This window comes from Leuciscus leuciscus (genome assembly GCF_965113295.1).
Source record: "Leuciscus leuciscus genome assembly, chromosome: 7".
Lineage (NCBI taxonomy): Eukaryota > Metazoa > Chordata > Actinopteri > Cypriniformes > Leuciscidae > Leuciscus > Leuciscus leuciscus.
The window spans coordinates 27666043-27683727 of record NC_138731.1 but is presented as its reverse complement, the minus strand read 5'-3'; positions in this window follow the sequence as shown (position 1 = coordinate 27683727).

Here is a 17685-nt window from a genome sequence, read left to right as displayed (position 1 = left end):
TAGATCATTATTTCAGGATCTCATTTCTTATTGGTTTATAGAGTATATCTAAAATAATAAGTGACACAGCTTACTCCACTCCTTCTTACTTGTGCAATGCTGCAATGATGTCTTCCTAATGTGATTTATTTTCTTCAATAGAATCGCATTATGGGTAATGAATAGCAAAATGTACTGTAAGATACTAACCATGTTTAAGAAAAAAAAAAAAAACAGATTAATGCTTTGTGTCTGTGACTTATTTTCTACGTTAAGTTTAATGTTAATATGTGCCTCTGTTCCTTCTTAAAAAATCTATTGACATGTTCAGGCTTTAAAACAGAGGATGTTTTAACTGCATTCACCACGGCAAATACGGTACATCAGGCCCTTTATCTGTTTATTCAGTTGTCATGTTCATGTATTAACTGTAAATATATCTAAGAGTGGTAAAAAAAAGTCCTGTCATAACGATTAGAAAAACAACTCAACAGAAAAGATAGAAAAAGAAAAAGATACTGCCTTGATGAAATGTCAGCTCTTTTGTAAAGCACACCGACTGCACCAACAAGGAGAGGATGGATGTTTGATCCCACCCGCTGTTGTGTGAAGCACTTCAGACACAGAAAGACAGAGACTGCGAGAGAGAGAGAAAGACTGCGAGAGAGAGCGAGAGAGGCCACAGAGAGGATTAGGTGTACCTGTGAGGGGCCTGTCAGGTAGATTTAGCAGCAGAGATGATAAGCGAGGGAGTGTGTAGGAGGACGAAAGCGGGAATGAATGAGCGTTTCACAGTGCTGTCGGGCAGACAGAAGAATAAGACACTATTTCTATCACAACATCAGGTTAGTCTGTCGGAGAGGAGTTTGACCGAGTTAAACAGGATGTCACGTTATCAGGGACTGCTGAAGGGAGTGAGGGAGAGAGAGAGAGGGAAGAGGAAAGATAGAATGTAGTTATGCACTTGAAACTGACCAGAGCCACAGCCGCTGGCTCAGAGCACCATGGGAAGAGGTTAGAAGTGATAAGCTAATAATGTTCAGTTTACAGCAATGCTCCTAAATATTCTTTAAAAAATGCTACACTGCCATGAACAACTCAAGAGCAACTCAAATGATTGTGTGAAGTTAATATGTTGGTTGGATTCATATAGGCAATTTATTTATGGTCTTCCTGTCTTTCATCTGTGATTATCCGATTTCCCTTCATGCTTAAAACAGCGATTGCAGTAAACATTTTTGGTACTTTGAATTCTTCCATGGTTGCTTGTTAATGAAGTTTGTTGCTTTAAGTATTATTCTTCCCAAATTTTCAAAGGACTTTGGAATACACTACATACTGTATTTCTAGAGGAGCATGTACACAACTCATCACTCATCCACATCCTGCTCTTTGGTCCAGTAAAATAAAAAATAAAAAAACATAACTAAATGTCATTACCATTCAAAAATGTGGGATCTGTAAGATTTTTTAAATGTTTTTGAAAGAAGTCTCTTGTGCTCACCAAGGCTGCATTTATTTGATAAAAAAAAAATACAGTAAAAACAGTAATACTGTGAAATATTATAACAATTTAAAATAACTGTTTTCTGTTTTAATATATATTTTAATATGTAATTTATTCCTGTGATGGCAAATCTGAATGTTCAGCATCCATTACTCCAGTCTTCAGAGTTACATGATCCTTCAGAAATCATGCTGATTTGGTGTTCAATAAACATTTCTTATTATTATCAATGTATAACAATGATTTAACTGTTATTACACAATTGTGCTGTTTAATATTTCTCTAGCAACTGTAATGCATGTTTAGGATTATTTAATGTACGGTAAAAAAAACAGCATTTATTTGAAATAGATTTTTTTTTTTTTTTTTTTGATGATACATTTCATTACTCTCACTTTTGTATCATTGCTGAGTAAAAAATATCATATTATAAATATTGATATCATTTTATTAACTGTGCTAATAGAGTAAGTACACTTGTTCTTGCTTCAGGTCTGAACTTTGGTCATTGGCAGTCTGAGATTTACTTAAGTTGACAAATACTCAACATTCCATAATTCAACTAATTTTATAAATTGTGGTTTTCCAGTGCAACCACAAAAATGTAGCATTTAAATGATGTTGGCTTGGAGTGAGAGCACTCGCAGCAAAGTATTCTGGGTTTATTTCAGCTCTCAGAAGAAAAAAGAAGTCTTCAGAATTTAAGAAAAAGATAAAAAGGAAGTGTTTTTGCAGCAATGTTCAACATTACAGCAAAGACGTTTGCTCAGTGGAAATTTTTGTAGTAGTGCATTTCTTCTTGTATGAGTGTTATGTTTTATTTCAGCTAGAACAAACCTTAAGACTAGGATGCTGAGGCAGGTCAGGTTAATGCTGTCAGCGCTGCTTTGGTTTATGTCCATCTTCCTGGAAGCTCCGCCTCCCTATCACCACTTAAGATAGCCCTTCAAATGTCTCTTGTCCTCTGCCGTGTTCCTCTCAGTTGTTCTCCAGAACAGATACAAACAGCATTCCTCTTTGTGAAACCTGGGACACAGACATACTGCTCCTGTAGCTCACACATTTAAAATGTATCAGAAGAAATATAGAAATCACCACAATGATTAATCAAATTCACAACAAATATTTATTATATATTTATCATATCATATATAAACATTTTTCAAATGTATAAAAATATAGCTGCTGAAAACAGTAATATTGCAAAATATTATTTCAACTTAAAATAACAGTTTTATATTTTAATGCAATGTCTTTCATGTTTTAATTTAATGTGTCCTCGCTGAATAGAAATATATATATATATTTTAAATCGTACTGACACCAAACTAATACATATTATATATATAGTTTGGTGTCAGTAATTTATATATATATATATATATATATATATATATATATATATATATATATATATATATATATATATATATATATATATATATATACACATATATATATATATATATATATATATATATATATATATATATATATATATATATATATATATATAGTAATAATCTTGCCTTTACTGCAAAATGTGCATGAGAAATGAATCAAAAATAAAGATCACACCAAGTCCAGAATTTCCTCACACTTTTATAGTTACACTACACCTCTTCACTGGACACATTGTACATTTAATATGAGCTGCTACAAGCACAGCTATTCTGCAACCTCTAAACAACTGTTAAATATCCCATGCTATCAGTGTTCCTGGCCAAAACTAGATTCACATTACCAGTCATCCTGGGTCAGGTGTTCCATTTTAACTGTAAACCCCACAGAACGAGCCAAAGTAAACTAGTGCCGCAACTCACAACGGCAAGGGAGGCTTTAGTGGGAGGGAAAAGGGACCCCTTTATGGCTGATTTTCTGGATACATATTACTTACCTTTAAAAAGCAGAGCTGTTCTCCAGGGACCCATCCAGAATCCGGCCAAAGTGTTAAGGCTATTGTGTTAACACACAGCTGGAAGCCACAGCTACTTCTGTCATCGGGCCCAGCTACAAATGTGTTTGTGTCTGGAACTGCCTGGCCAATTTCAAAAACCAAAAAAAATATTAATGCTCATATTGAAGCGGGAGTCGTCTTTTGTTGACCCAGCTCGTTTCATTACAGTAATGAAATTTCACTCCGTGACGTGGCGCCATAGACATCTATAGCTTGTGTGAGATTTAGAAGCGTAGAATATTGGCATAATGCTACATGTCTGAATGATTGAATGCCCTAGGTTACAGGTTTTTAATGATACATAAGATCTTCTCTAACAACACAAGTCTCAGTTTTGACGCCAACACAATGGGCAATAGACACAAAAAACAAGCGAGTGAGTAATATGCAAATGGGAGGTATTGTTATAAAATGTGAAAGCTCTGACACTGCGTTTCGGAATACACACCCATTATGACTAAACACTTTTGTTGAACAATAGTTTCTGCTAAAAAAATGGCTGTGCAACTCTTTTAGAGAGCTGCACACTGGATATCATCACTCAAACTGTTTGTCTAGAAATCTAAGTTGGTCTTAGGGCGTCATATCAGGGTTGTGTTTTCAGTCTCTTGTTGTTCTTGGATTTTATCCTGTGAAGATCTTTTTCATTGTCACTTCATTGCCTGTTTGACTGTAAGGGTAGCCTATGCTAAGTTTATGACAGATATAAATGTGTGAGTTCACACTGCTGATGTGCTACTAAAAAGTGCAACTCACTTACCTCTGAAATGAGAAAATATTAGGCCTCCAGGCTAAAGAAAGTAGAGTGATGCAAAAAAAACGTTGACTGTTTTTGCTAGAAAAATACTTTAAACATTAAACAAATTTTTGGGGAAATATAAAATATAAAAATAAGAGATTGCTAAAAAGGGAAGAGATTTTGTAAATGCATTGTACTCCTTTGAACCTACCTTTTGACTTCTGTGACATTGAAACTTTCCTGTCAGCATTCTCTGTAATTTCTTTGTTCTGAAAAAAGGGAACTGGTTAAGAATTAAAAATATATAAGTGACCCAGCAGCACTTTGCCAATATGTCACAATGGCTTGAAATAAATCAATCAAATAAATACATGCATACATAAATACACATACATAAATACACACACACACACACACACACACACACACACACACACACACACACACACACACACACACACACACACACACACACACACACACACACACACACACACACACACACACACACACACACACACACACACATATATATATACATACATACATACTCACTCTCATTATTATTTACATTCTGATATATAAAATTACACAGGTTTCATTATTAATAATGGACATGGTAATCTGATTTGAACAGCATGGTAATCACCTTTTTTAGTGCATGCAATTGCACCTATTCCTAATAATTTGGTTTCTTTACATTTCTATGGCTGAATTCTTTGGGAACTTATTTCATTTCTCCAAAAGAAGAAGTAAAAATGGAAATCTCTAGATTTCCGATAGCTGGCATGGAAGAGAGGGTGTATAATGGCAGGGTTTGGGGAATGTTGGGAACAGCAGCTTGTCAAATGATTATGGTTTTTGTTGGCGGAGGGGATCAAAAAAGGAGTCTGGTGTGTTGGCTTGGAGGTGCCAGGTTGCTGGGACAACAAATCAAAGATGAAGCGTCTGGTATGTCTGACTGGGTACTCATCACTCACGGCCAGAGCCTTTAGTGAGGGGGAAACCGAGCCCTGCCTGAGTACACAGCTCCCTAACCTCCCACCGTAGTCTCTTGTTATAACAGACAATGTTGACAGAGCGTTCAGCCGCAGTTTGGAAACGCTACACCATGTATCTGCAGAAAAGGTAGAGGCTTTCAGTTATGACAAAATGTGTTTAGATTGGGACAGAGCCATGGAGCGGTGGTTTTCATGGCCATGCGTGATAGCGGAAAAAAGTTCTTCATGTTATTCTTCTTCCCTTACGAGAGACACTGTCACCGCTGGTGGCTAATGGAGTTATACGCAGCACACACGCCCACAGCAAAGAATGACATGTTTGATTTAGTACATTGGTTTGGGAAGGAAAGGACTGTAAAGACATGGAGGATATCTTTGAAGGGTGAAATAAGAATCTTTTTTTTTAATGGGTATGAACCCATTTTTGAAAGAGAAGGTAAAATATATATATTTTTATGTAATTGATTCCTGTGATGTCAAAGCTGATTTTTCAGCAGTCATTACTCCAGTCTTCAATGTCACATGATCCTTCAGAAATCATTAGAATATTCCTATTTTTATGGTCAAGAAACATTTCTTATTATTATCAATGTAGAAAACCATTATACATTTTTAAGGATTCATTGAAAGTTAAATATAACATCTAATTTTAAATATAAATCTTACATCTAAACATTATAAATGTCACTTTTAATCAGTTGCATCCTTGCTTATTTAAAGTATTTATTTCTTATACAAAAGACAAAATCCCAACTAAGCCCCAAACATTTGAATGGAAGCCACACAATGCATAAGGTAAATATATTGCAATGTGGATCAGCATCTCAAGAGTACAGTATTAAAATACTTGCTCTTAATTAAAGACAAAAGCATGTTTCTATAAAAGGTAAATAACGTGTTTACACAAAACAGCTCAGAGCGGCCTCTCTTCTCTCGTCTGTTACATTTCCTGTCTAAAAACACAAGGATGGAATGTGAAACCACCCCCTGATTTACAGCAATGAAACACATCAAACAGAAAAACACTGACAGTAATAGTTGAGCCATTTCCCTTCACTCAGAGAAAGCATATTTTAAGTAACAATTATGGCTATGAAAACTCTACATGGAGGGAGGCGCCTTGACTGCATGCCAGGAGTATCTTTTGTGTCTGGAAAGTCCACATCAGTCCAGGAGCCCGGGTGAATAGTCACCGAGTGGTCGGAAAGGGAAACTATTACTGATGTTTTCTTTTGTGAGATGAAAGTAACAAGGAGGAAGCAGCCATCATAAATTCTTTGTTTCATAGGTGTTTCTCCAGCATGTCAAATCAAGCGATCCTTTTAATCTTGCCTGCAGGAACTTTCATCCCTGTTTGAGATCTATGTTATGGAAGAGTGCGAAACAATCAATAACATCAATAGTAGGAGGGAAATAGTCTGATATAGGGAGTGCTTGATTAAACGCAACCGGAAATAATAACAACTCGAAATTAAAAAAATTATAATAATAACATGCGCACAAGTGGAATTGTGTTTTGGAATGGCTGGCACCATTGTTGGCATTTGTGCATCTTTGGCATCAAGAGCAGGTTGTGGGAAATAGCATGCTAAACAAAAAGTGGGTGTGTTGTGAATCCAACAGTCTCAATGTATGCCATTATTATGACAGAAGTGACAAACTGGCTTGGTTTACCAGAAATCGTTTCTTGTGCATTCTTAAGTTCTTTGCCAATGTATATCACACAAACACAAAACTAGAAAAGAAGCATATACAATAAATTTGCTTTTTCCAACAATATAAATAAGGGCCAAATCAGCACAAGTATTTATCTCAATCAATAGCCTAATCTGACATCTATGAAAGCCTCAAAATACATAATATATATATTTAAAAAACAAAAAACATCTGTTAGCAGAAGCGTCATGTTCCTAATTTGTTTTAGGGGGCACCAGTGACAGTTTGGCACTTCCTCATAAGTCATCTAGGCCTGCTGTAATTTTTGTTTAGTATGAAAGTGGGCTAATGTACATTCTGATCCAATATGCATTTTAATAATGAACCAATTAAAATGGTAACTGATTATTTCCCTGCATTTTCATTGTTCAAACTTCACTTTACTTTCACTATAATAATTACTACAATGTCTACAGGCTGGTGTTAATTTTGTCAGCTATTTTTACATTTAGTCATAGTCTTAGTCAAATGTACTTTTTAGTTTTTATTATATTTAGTCAACCTTGCCCTGTTTACATTCAGTCAAGTTTTAGTCGACTAAAAGCCTTCGTCATGCTGCATAATGGTTAAACTGATAATAGGGTAACGATAGGGTATAGGGTATATTTTTTTATAGGCTATTTGTCATAAATTAAACCATTCTCTACATTATGAAAACAAGACATTTCTCAAAAATTAAAGTGGTGAAATTTCTAGCCTAATTCCAAATCACATTCATGTTTTTTATAAAAAACAATGGACTATTTAATGTCACACAGAACTGCGTAGGTGCATTTATTCATATAGTCGAGATTCATGTTTGGAATTATTACAGGTTTGGTCGCAGTTTTAGTCACAGAAACCTGCACAAGTGGCTCATGAAGGAACACAGACTGGCTAAATTACACTTTCATGCACGAAAGCTCATAGGCTTATTAAAACAGTCTGTAATACAAAAACAAAGTATTTAATTTTTTCATCAACGTTATTGCATGTTGATATAGTCACAGTTATTGTTTAATGGCGTAGGTGTCCTCTCGTTAATGTCTTGTCTTAGTCATGGAAGAAAAGGTTGTCAATGAATATTTTTCGTCATATATTTTGTTAACGAAATGAACACTACTACAGGCCCAATTCCCAATGGCCCAAAGCTCATTATTTCAGAATATTTCAAGTCCTGCACCAATTCAGTCTTCCGAGTAGCTTAAAAATTACAAATTCATTTAAACCATCAGCTTTGGACAACCACCCGCAAGCAAAACTTGGTTATGTACGAAGCACAGACCATGAGTGCCACAGTGCCAACAGCCTGAGTAACAGGCTGTAATATACAGGCAACAATATAACAGAGTCAAAGGAGAGAGGAGCCAAAATGTAACAGTGGCTGATGACAACTGGGGGACGACCAACGGAGACTAAGCCGAAGGATCCACTGGCACTAGAGACCCAGACGATACCGCGATGACGAGTATTTGAGGCAGAGCCAGAGTACCCAAGGGCTGAGGCAGGACAGAGGCGAAGCCGAAGGGAAGGAGGAGCCCACTGCAGCCGTAGGGGTGAAGGAACAGTGCAGCGGACAGCCTGCAAGTCCGTGGCGGAAGTGGAGTGACAACTGACCAAGGGGGAGCCGGTGAGACGAGGGAACCCGGTGGAGCCGTTAGGTCGATGGTGTCTGGTGAAGCTGAAGGTGAAGGTGGGAGGAGCCAAGGCGCAGCCGACAGGTCAACGGGCTGAGATGGAGCGAAGTAATTAGAGGCTGGAGGCGGAGCAGCAGCATCCTCTCGCTCAAGCGCTGCTGGTGGTTACTCGATGTCACAGCAGGGCATTCCAAGAGATGGTGAAGGGCAGCAAACCTCCAGCAGAGGCGGTGCTGGAGGACTGGCTGAGCTCTGCTGTGACATGGCAGATGGAAATACCAAATTCAACAAAACAGTCTCAGTGCTTTCAGTGATGATGATTCAAAGAAAACTGACAAATCAAAGTCCAAACAGTTCAAAGTGCTGTCTAGAAACAGCGACGAAGAACACGAAAAGAGGTGGGATAGGGTGAGAGTCGATACCTCCGCACTGAAGTCCATCAGCCAGTCCTCAGTCTCTATTTCCACCAGTATACCCTCAGCCTCTGGTGTGGGTACCTACCCTCAGACTCACTGTAGGGCTCCTCTGGGCAAGGGTCAGCGATGTCCACTTGTCCTCATGCTCTGGCTAACGCATCGCAGCTGGTAGTAGCTCTCCGTCTGCGGGGGGCTCACATGATTTCTCCGTGGTCGAATCGAAGGTGGTGAAACTGGCTCTGGGTCCAGCTGTGTTCTGGACCGGGGTTAGACACTCTCTAGACACCGGATGATGGCGTCCCTCCAGTTTAGTCCAAAGGTGTCTGGGTGGTCTACAGGGTGGTGATAATTAACGCCGATCCAAAACAATTACTTCAGGGTCTCATCGCCAAAGGGGCTGGTGATGACAAGATGGCAGAATTTCTCAATGAACTCCAGTAAATTGTGGCTCATCTAAGTAGTGGTATTTTATTTTAGTAGACGTCTTTTGTCTTTTGTAAGTTGCATTCAAAATCCACTTGGCTCAAAAATCTGAGGAATGACTGTGAGAAGTCACAATTACTTCCATTTTTTTCCCCCTAATCTGAGGCAAAAAACAGGTTTCCATAAATATCAGACCCTTCCAGACATGATATAAAAAAATATATGATTTAATACAATCAAAATCCCATTCATTTATTAAAAAAATAAAAAAAATAAAAAAAGAGCTATGATGGGAAATTTCGATATCACATAGAATCTCCATCTTCAAGAGATGCTACAACAGGGAATTTCCAAGGCAAGGCACTCAAATTGGATAATAAACTACTGAAATGAGAAAACAAACAAACAGACAAACATCCTGTTGTATCTACTTTTAGACATGAACACAAGGGCTTTATTGTGCACAGTTTATGACAGAAAAAGACCTACTCACACATGTATTTAAAAAGGTCATTGAGTATCATGCAGAGCACAACTGTCCATGATTTGTCATGATAAAAGAGTGAATGTAAGAAAGTTTGTCAAACCTTGAACTGTTCCTTTCTGGTTGTGTATCGCACCTGCCACTCCTGAAGAAATAAAAGTTGAAGGCCAATATTTCTAAGGATTGTTTCAAAACGCAAGCAAAAGACGCATGCAAATCTTAAAGGATTAGTTCACATAACATTGGAAATTATGTCATTATTTACCCACCCTCATATCGTTCCAAACCCGTAAGACTTTCATTCATCTTCGGAACACAAATGAAGATATTTTTAATGAAATCTGAGAGATTTCTGTCCCTCCACTGACAGTCTACACTTATGTCTTCAAAGAGTTCGTAAAGAGATTGTAAAATGTATCCATATGAATCAAGCTGTTTAGTCCAAAATTTCTGGAGAGAAACAATCGCTTTAAATGATAAACAAATTTAATTTAGGCTATTATTCACATATAAAAATTCAACAACCGACACATCAGTAATGGTAAACGGAAGCTCAAGAATGCTTGCTTGACGTGCGAGAAACAATGAGGTTCATTCTCATGTGTTACGCAGCAAGTTTGAGCTAGAGCCACTGAAAAACAGTGTTGCGACACTCCCTAAGACCCAAATTGAGGAATGTGGAAGTAACGCATGTAGTGGAGCAAGCAATAGTTCCAAACAACCAGCATTAAATCCCACTCATTTCAGTGTTTCTCAAGCACACTCGCTGGTAAACTGACAAAATAACTTTTTTTTTTTACAGTTTAATGCATTAGTTGACCTCTCTAGTAGTGGTATTTTATGAAGCACATTATAGTTTATGGTTATCGTTAGATAATATAATAGATATTCGACTTCGACTCTAATTGCAGTTAGATAACATGAGCAACACTTCAATAGCTACCATAACCAGATGCTAGTTGTAATATTTTAACAGATTTTAGTCTTTTTGCAATCTTTCTCACACTGTAGGAGGTTGAATGAGTTTCTACGAAAACTGCCCATTCAAGCGCCTCCCTGGATATATTATATAATAAAGTTTATATTCAATATTCAAGTTTATATTAATTTAACAGACTGACAGACAGGACAGACCAGGTTACTTTTGATTTGAAACAAAGTCTCACCTTTCGAATTTGGTCATTTTTAAAAGAAATTTAAACAATAAATACCGTTTTGTGGCTCTTTAATGTGTCTGACAGATCGTGAACCGATCATCTCTTACTTCTAGTTAATTTATAGCATCAAATAAACATGAAAGAACAAAAGAAGGAATGTTGTTTTAACCGCGGAAAGACGTCAGTACACTCCGTTTTTCAAGTTCAAATCCTCCAATTTTAATCGACTAATAACTCTCCTGACTGCTTTGTCAGACAAAAATCGCGGATTATGATTGGTCAGATCGCCTGTCAATCAAACTCCCTGCGAAGGGTCAATTAAACTTTTAGCTGCAGTTCGTAGCTTTTCCTCTTTGTCGCCATCTCTGTTTGAAATCTGCAATTGCAGTCATTCGCGGAATTATCAACTTTACGCGAGTTGTGCCTCGACACAGCACAGCGCGGAAGAACACAATGTTTTGAGGAGAATGTGTGTCTCTCCATCACCGCGCCGGTGTGGATACTGTCATTCAGAATCACAGATTATACTTTTTGGAAGTATGACCAACATAAGAGTTTTCACCGGAAAATGTCATCTGAACAAGTAAGTAACATCCACTGTTCTGACCAACTAAGGGGGAAAAAGCATTGCAGTAAATCGCGCTGATTAAATCTAACGAGCGCTTATCATATCACATATAACCGCGCAAATTATACTTTGTTCTCAAATTGTAGTGTCAACACATCAGCATTGCGTGACTACATTTAATGCCCTTCCGATATTTATCCTTGTTTTCGCATGGGCCGGTTGCAGTCTCTTTTTTTCTCCGAAGTCCGAACGAAGTCTTTTGCATTTTACAACGGGTGAATCTTGTCACTGGTGATCGTCGTTTGAACCTTTCTGGATCCGCCATCAAATTAATAAGTTTAATTATATCAAGTGCTGTGAGAAAAGGCTATACATCTCCACCTCCAACATCCTCACACGCAATATAGCCTACTAGCCCAGACTCCTTCTTTACGTGTACAGATGTGACGTAATGACGCAAAGACATGCTCGAATTTCCCGCGGAAATCCACCAGTACCATAGCCTGGGTTTCCCCATGCTGCCTTGAGCGCAGCGCGATTTTATTCACACTGCTAGGCAGCCTGGACACCATGGACTAGATTTTCCCCTCAAAAAGGGAACCAATCACAGAACGGGGAGGGAGCAGCAAGACGATGACGACGTCTATGCGACACACCGAAGCAATTTGTTTATATCTATGGATCCAACATGGCATCAGACGCGAAGTTACCTTTCGATGCAGCCTTAGATAGTGTTCTAAGTAGTTTAGAACGCAAGTTTATTTCATCTTCTTCCTCGTCGAATTTCTGTCACTCTACATACGTCATCTGGTATAATTGAAACGATTGGCTATGAGGTACGTACAGGCGCATTTGATAGACATTCGTAGCGTCCAATAAACGGCTCTGGGCATTCGTAAACCACGCCTCAAATACGAGAAAATGACCACGTCTCAATGAGACGAGGTCTGAAGGTTAGCCAGGCTACCAGTACCACTGGAATTAAAAACATTATTACAAGCTTACCGTTTTGAATCGAGCTAAGGCAAGCAGATCGTTTTGAACACTGGCTGGTAATGTACTTGCTCAAAAATTTATTTTGGATAATTTTGGACTGGAGCTTTAAGCAAAATGAAACCTTAAATAAATAAATTAAAAATAAATGAAATGGAAGATCAGAAATGTTTACTTTTTAAAGTACTACATTGTTGATAGGTTACCCTGGTACATTTTCATTGTCACTGAATTATTAGTATGTTTTTTTGTTTTGTTTTTTTACAGATTTTATGAAATTTTTCTAAATAAAAAAATAAGGGACAAGCTAAAACCCTTGATTATAAATGTTAAAATAAATGTAATAATTGAAAAAAAAAATTGATTAGAGTGAATCATTACTGATATACCCAACAATGTACACAAATGAAAAAAAAGAAAGAAATCATGTATAGTAAGTGTTATATTTATCATGAAAATGGGCAATGAAAATGCTGCAAAATGTTTTACAATTTTTTTTTTTATCAACTTCAATATGCTTAGTGTTTAAATGTTGTTTTTTATGACTAAGACAAGTTTAAATTGGATTTTAAAACCACCCAGGTTTAAAAACATCATTTTAAGGCAGTAAGATCATGATCTTCACTGGGACACAAAAAGGCACAGAATCCCAAGAATGACCCTTTGACCTTACAACCTTGCTTTCATGCTGATCAATATGTAAGGTATGTATGGAGGTCGACGTCCGCACATGGCAGCCATCTTGCCACAGTGTGCTCGCTCACTCGTTTAATGGTGCATGTACTTTTAAATAACCATAACTTGCTCAATTTTCTACCGATTTTCAAACGGTTTGGTTTGTTATAAACGTCAGAGATGTAGTTATGACACTGCATACATACACTGCATACATATGAAAAATTATAACATACATGTTCAAGCATTTGGAATTATAGCCACGTTAATAACGTTTGTAAGAAACCAAACGGTTTGTAAATCCGTCAAGATTTCAGCGAGATAAGAGGATTTGTGTGCATGTTGATCACTCACCTTAATTCACAGCTTCACTGTGACAAGATGGCCGAACGGTGATGCCGGAAGTGACGGCGCCATAAGACATCTAGCGTTTATATATGATATCTATGTTAGCAGCGGTCTGTTATCAAGAAATAACAGAGCGCATTTTACATTAGAATTCAACCAAGCCATGTAATAATTATAAATAAAGTGAATAAAAGCCTAAATTAAACCTATTCATCATATAAAGCTACCGTGTCACTTCAGAAAACTTTGACTAAACCGTTCGATTCATATGGATTAGTTGTATGATCTCTTTATACATTTTTTTTAGGATCAAACAAAGTGGTAGTTGCTTAGCCTGTCAATGGAGGGACAGAAATCTCAGATTTCATCAAAACTATCTTAATTTGTGTTCCGAAGATTAACGAAAGCCTTACGGGATGGAACAACATGAGGGTGAGTGATTCTGATTACTGACAGAATTTTCATTTTTGGGTGAACTATCCCTTTAACTACTTCTGCGTGCACCTCCATTTTCGTGCACGCCACAGCACGCGCGACTTCACTTGGAGTTTGTTTTTGAATGCGATGTAAAGAAAATATTACATGAACCAGCGTAAAACACAAGTGACGAAGTACCTCGACGAATATACACCTACCTAGTCAGGTACAGTCTAATATTAATAAGTGTTGTCAACTTGTCTGAAAAATTTACATAATTCTGGCACTTGCACTCACAATGTTTCTGACGCCGCGGCGGTTAGCCTCGAAGTTTCTGAGAGGTGCTGATATACAATGCCACGGCTAAATAACTTATACTTTAATTGAGTTTTGAGCCTGTAGTCTGAATTGAATGTAATGAGAGAAAAAAAGAAAGAAATTGTGCCGCAAGATAACACGTCTATTGATCGAAGTGCTGGACTACACAAACATGCAGCGCGACCAATCACAGTCCGTTTCACTAATAAATGATTCTTATGAGTAGAATATTTAATAAGAGCTTCAAAAGAAGTGAACTAAGTTGCTGATTTGAATCAGTCTGATGAATATTCACTTAATGAACACACTAATCATTACTTTCAGCTGTGTTCACTAATAGGCTATTTTATATTAGTTCTTTTAAACTGTATTTAATTAATCTAACTTTTAAGTTAGCTAAAATTACACCCTTCTCTTTTAGCAACAGTCTTAAAAAATGAGGTGTTTTGCAAAGAGGAAGGCTATCCTATCACCTTACGTTCCTCTGTAATGACTTAAACTAGGAATCTATAGCTGCAGCATCAGAAAAATAAGTTATTGTTATATGTGCCATGGGAAAATGTTCAAGCAATCTAGGCTGCTCTTCATTAAACTCTGGGAAGGTCAGCTTATTTAATTATATGTATTTAATTGAATTAGCTATATGTAATCTCTTGATTAATTTTGTTTTAACACTTCATGTTTTTTTGTGGTCAAAAGGATGTTGCACCAGTGTTTACCACACAGATGTGATGGCAACATCAGGTTGTTTCCCCAGGTGTGGTTTGCTGAATGATGAAATGTCCTGGTTAATGATTTCACTGAACACCTAGCCAGGACAGTGTCCTAATAGACAATCATTTGTTATGATATAATTTAATAATATTATGAATAAAATAGATCTTTTAATATTTTATTTTATTTCATTATTATGTTCCCTACATTTGAATGGATATAATGTGGCCTTAAAATGTTTGGATATTTTGAATCGTATTGCATTAGATAACGAAATATGAAACCAAGTGTTATCTACTGCAAACATTACGCTAGACACTTCTCAAAGCACTTTACCTTGTCGTGTCATTTTTATGCGCAGTGCTGTGTGTGTGCGCTTCAATGCAAACAGCATTACTATAGAACAGTGATTAAACTGTTTTGGAACTGGAAACCTGTTCTAAATTGGCCTTCTAGCCAACCAGAATCGAGTATTCAGACAGACCATAAATATATTTAACAATATATCAGTTGTTTAGGCTACTCATTTAGAACCTCTCTTTTATTAAATGTTTTGTTTGGAAAGTTTGCTTAAGTGATCTTTCTTTAAAATCATTTCCATTTGGTTTGATATTTTATTAATGCAATGGCATATGTGACCTACAAGTGTCCATATATTTTGGGGGCTATATTTTGATAATTTCCTACTGTTTAACCATCATTATTGGCAACATTGGAGGCATTTATGTTGTTTCTCTCCCTCCAATTTTTTTTTATAACCTTGGTAACAGACCTTACTGTCAGCAGTTCATATTTTAACACTTTCTAACCCCTATACCATAAACACAGCCTGCAGCCATTCACCACAGAGTGTCTCTATGAGCAGTGACCTGACAGAAGTGTTAACTACAGCAACTCCTCACTGTCTCACTAGCTTGAGCTACCTTGCCAAGCTCCTCTCGTCTAGTTAATTTTAGTGATGTGATTCCAGCTGTCACTCTGTTTAATCCTATTCTTTACCTCAGTGCTCTCTCCACTTCACTCACACCTTCCATCACTCCAGTCCTCCGCACAGGCTATTCAGTCCTCATCTTGCTCTTCAGCTATGTGGCCACACAACAGGATTTAAAACTCATTAAGGGATTTCCCAACAACCTCTCTAATGAGTTATGAAGAGGCTGTATCAGGGTTGATTAGTTAGTTTGCTTTTGATGGGCCACTTCAACAATTGTGCCCGTAGCCGATTTGAAAAGGTTGGGGTCATGGCACGGCCTCAGTAACCTTTGCTGAAGAGGTTAGTGGTCAGAAATGATATCAGGTGGAGTGGCACAAAGATTCCAGTGAGGAACAGGATGAGTCTTTGAGCTACCTGAGATTACTCCTGTCCCCTAATCAAAAACATATTTAAAATAGCCTAAATAATTAATTTTGGTATAATTTTTTTTTTTAAGTTGCAATGTCCATAACATTAGTCTTGCCCTTGTATTGTTGTTTTATTGGACATAAGCAACATAAAATAATCAGTTTGTGATTTACTCATGAGTTAAACTGTATGATAAATCTGTAAGTTGCTTAAAGTGTTCTTCCAGGGTAAATCTGTAAAATGCCATTTTATTTTAGAAAGGCAGTCCTTCGCAAAGGAATCATCATATTTGGAGGTCATTGCCATCAAAAAGTTGAAAACCTTTGAGACAATATATGCCAAAAATATGCTAGGTTTAGGCAGTATTGCTAAAGCTTTATTATTATCTCTTCAAAATCTTTATGTAACAATCTGATGATATGAATATATAAGACAAATTCACAAAGGATCTGGTTGTTTTTGTGAGAGGTGGCATTTCACTAAGAGACTGGCTAGTAAACAATTCTGGGAATGACACAATGACCAGCACTTTTTTTTTTTTTTTGTAAAAGGGGAAACTGCTAAATGATTCCTTTGTCATTAGGGCAAAAAAAAAATTATAATTGAGGAAATATTGCAAAATAAAGTGTTCTTCTGTAAAATATATATATATATATATATATATATATATATATATATATATATATATATATATTATAATTTTATTTATTTATTTATTCATTATATATATTTTATTAATTAATTTTGTTTTATTGGCAGGTGTGATGAGAAGTTGGTGTTAGAGAAGTTAGTGTTAAATCTTAACTTATAGTTGATTCTGAACTAGACTAAACATATCAGAAATCAGAAGAAAGCTTTAATGTCACAAGTCAGTTTAAACCTAATTTACAGTCTGGATTCAAAAGTGCCTCATTTGCATGCATTCAGTATCTCAAGATAAACTAAACCTTTGAGTAGCTTAACACATGAATGTGACAATTTTATACAATGTCATATGTGCTTTATTTCACTTTAAATGATGATAGAACCATGTGAAAGGTACTTTTTCTTGCGTTTCAGACTGTCAGAAGCATGTAAAAATGCATCTGACATTTTTGGTGCACTCAAAAAAATAGCCTCCAGTCTCATCAAGTGATTTGGGCAGCTAACACAAAGACACATGTGTTTTGGTAGCCCATTACAGCTAGGATCACACTGAAACGTCCTTTTTTTCTTCTGACACACACACACACAGAAAGTCAATCTCCAGTAAAACAGATGACTCCACTGAAATGTTCTGTGAATAGAGATGCTTGTGTGCTATCAGAATCTGGAA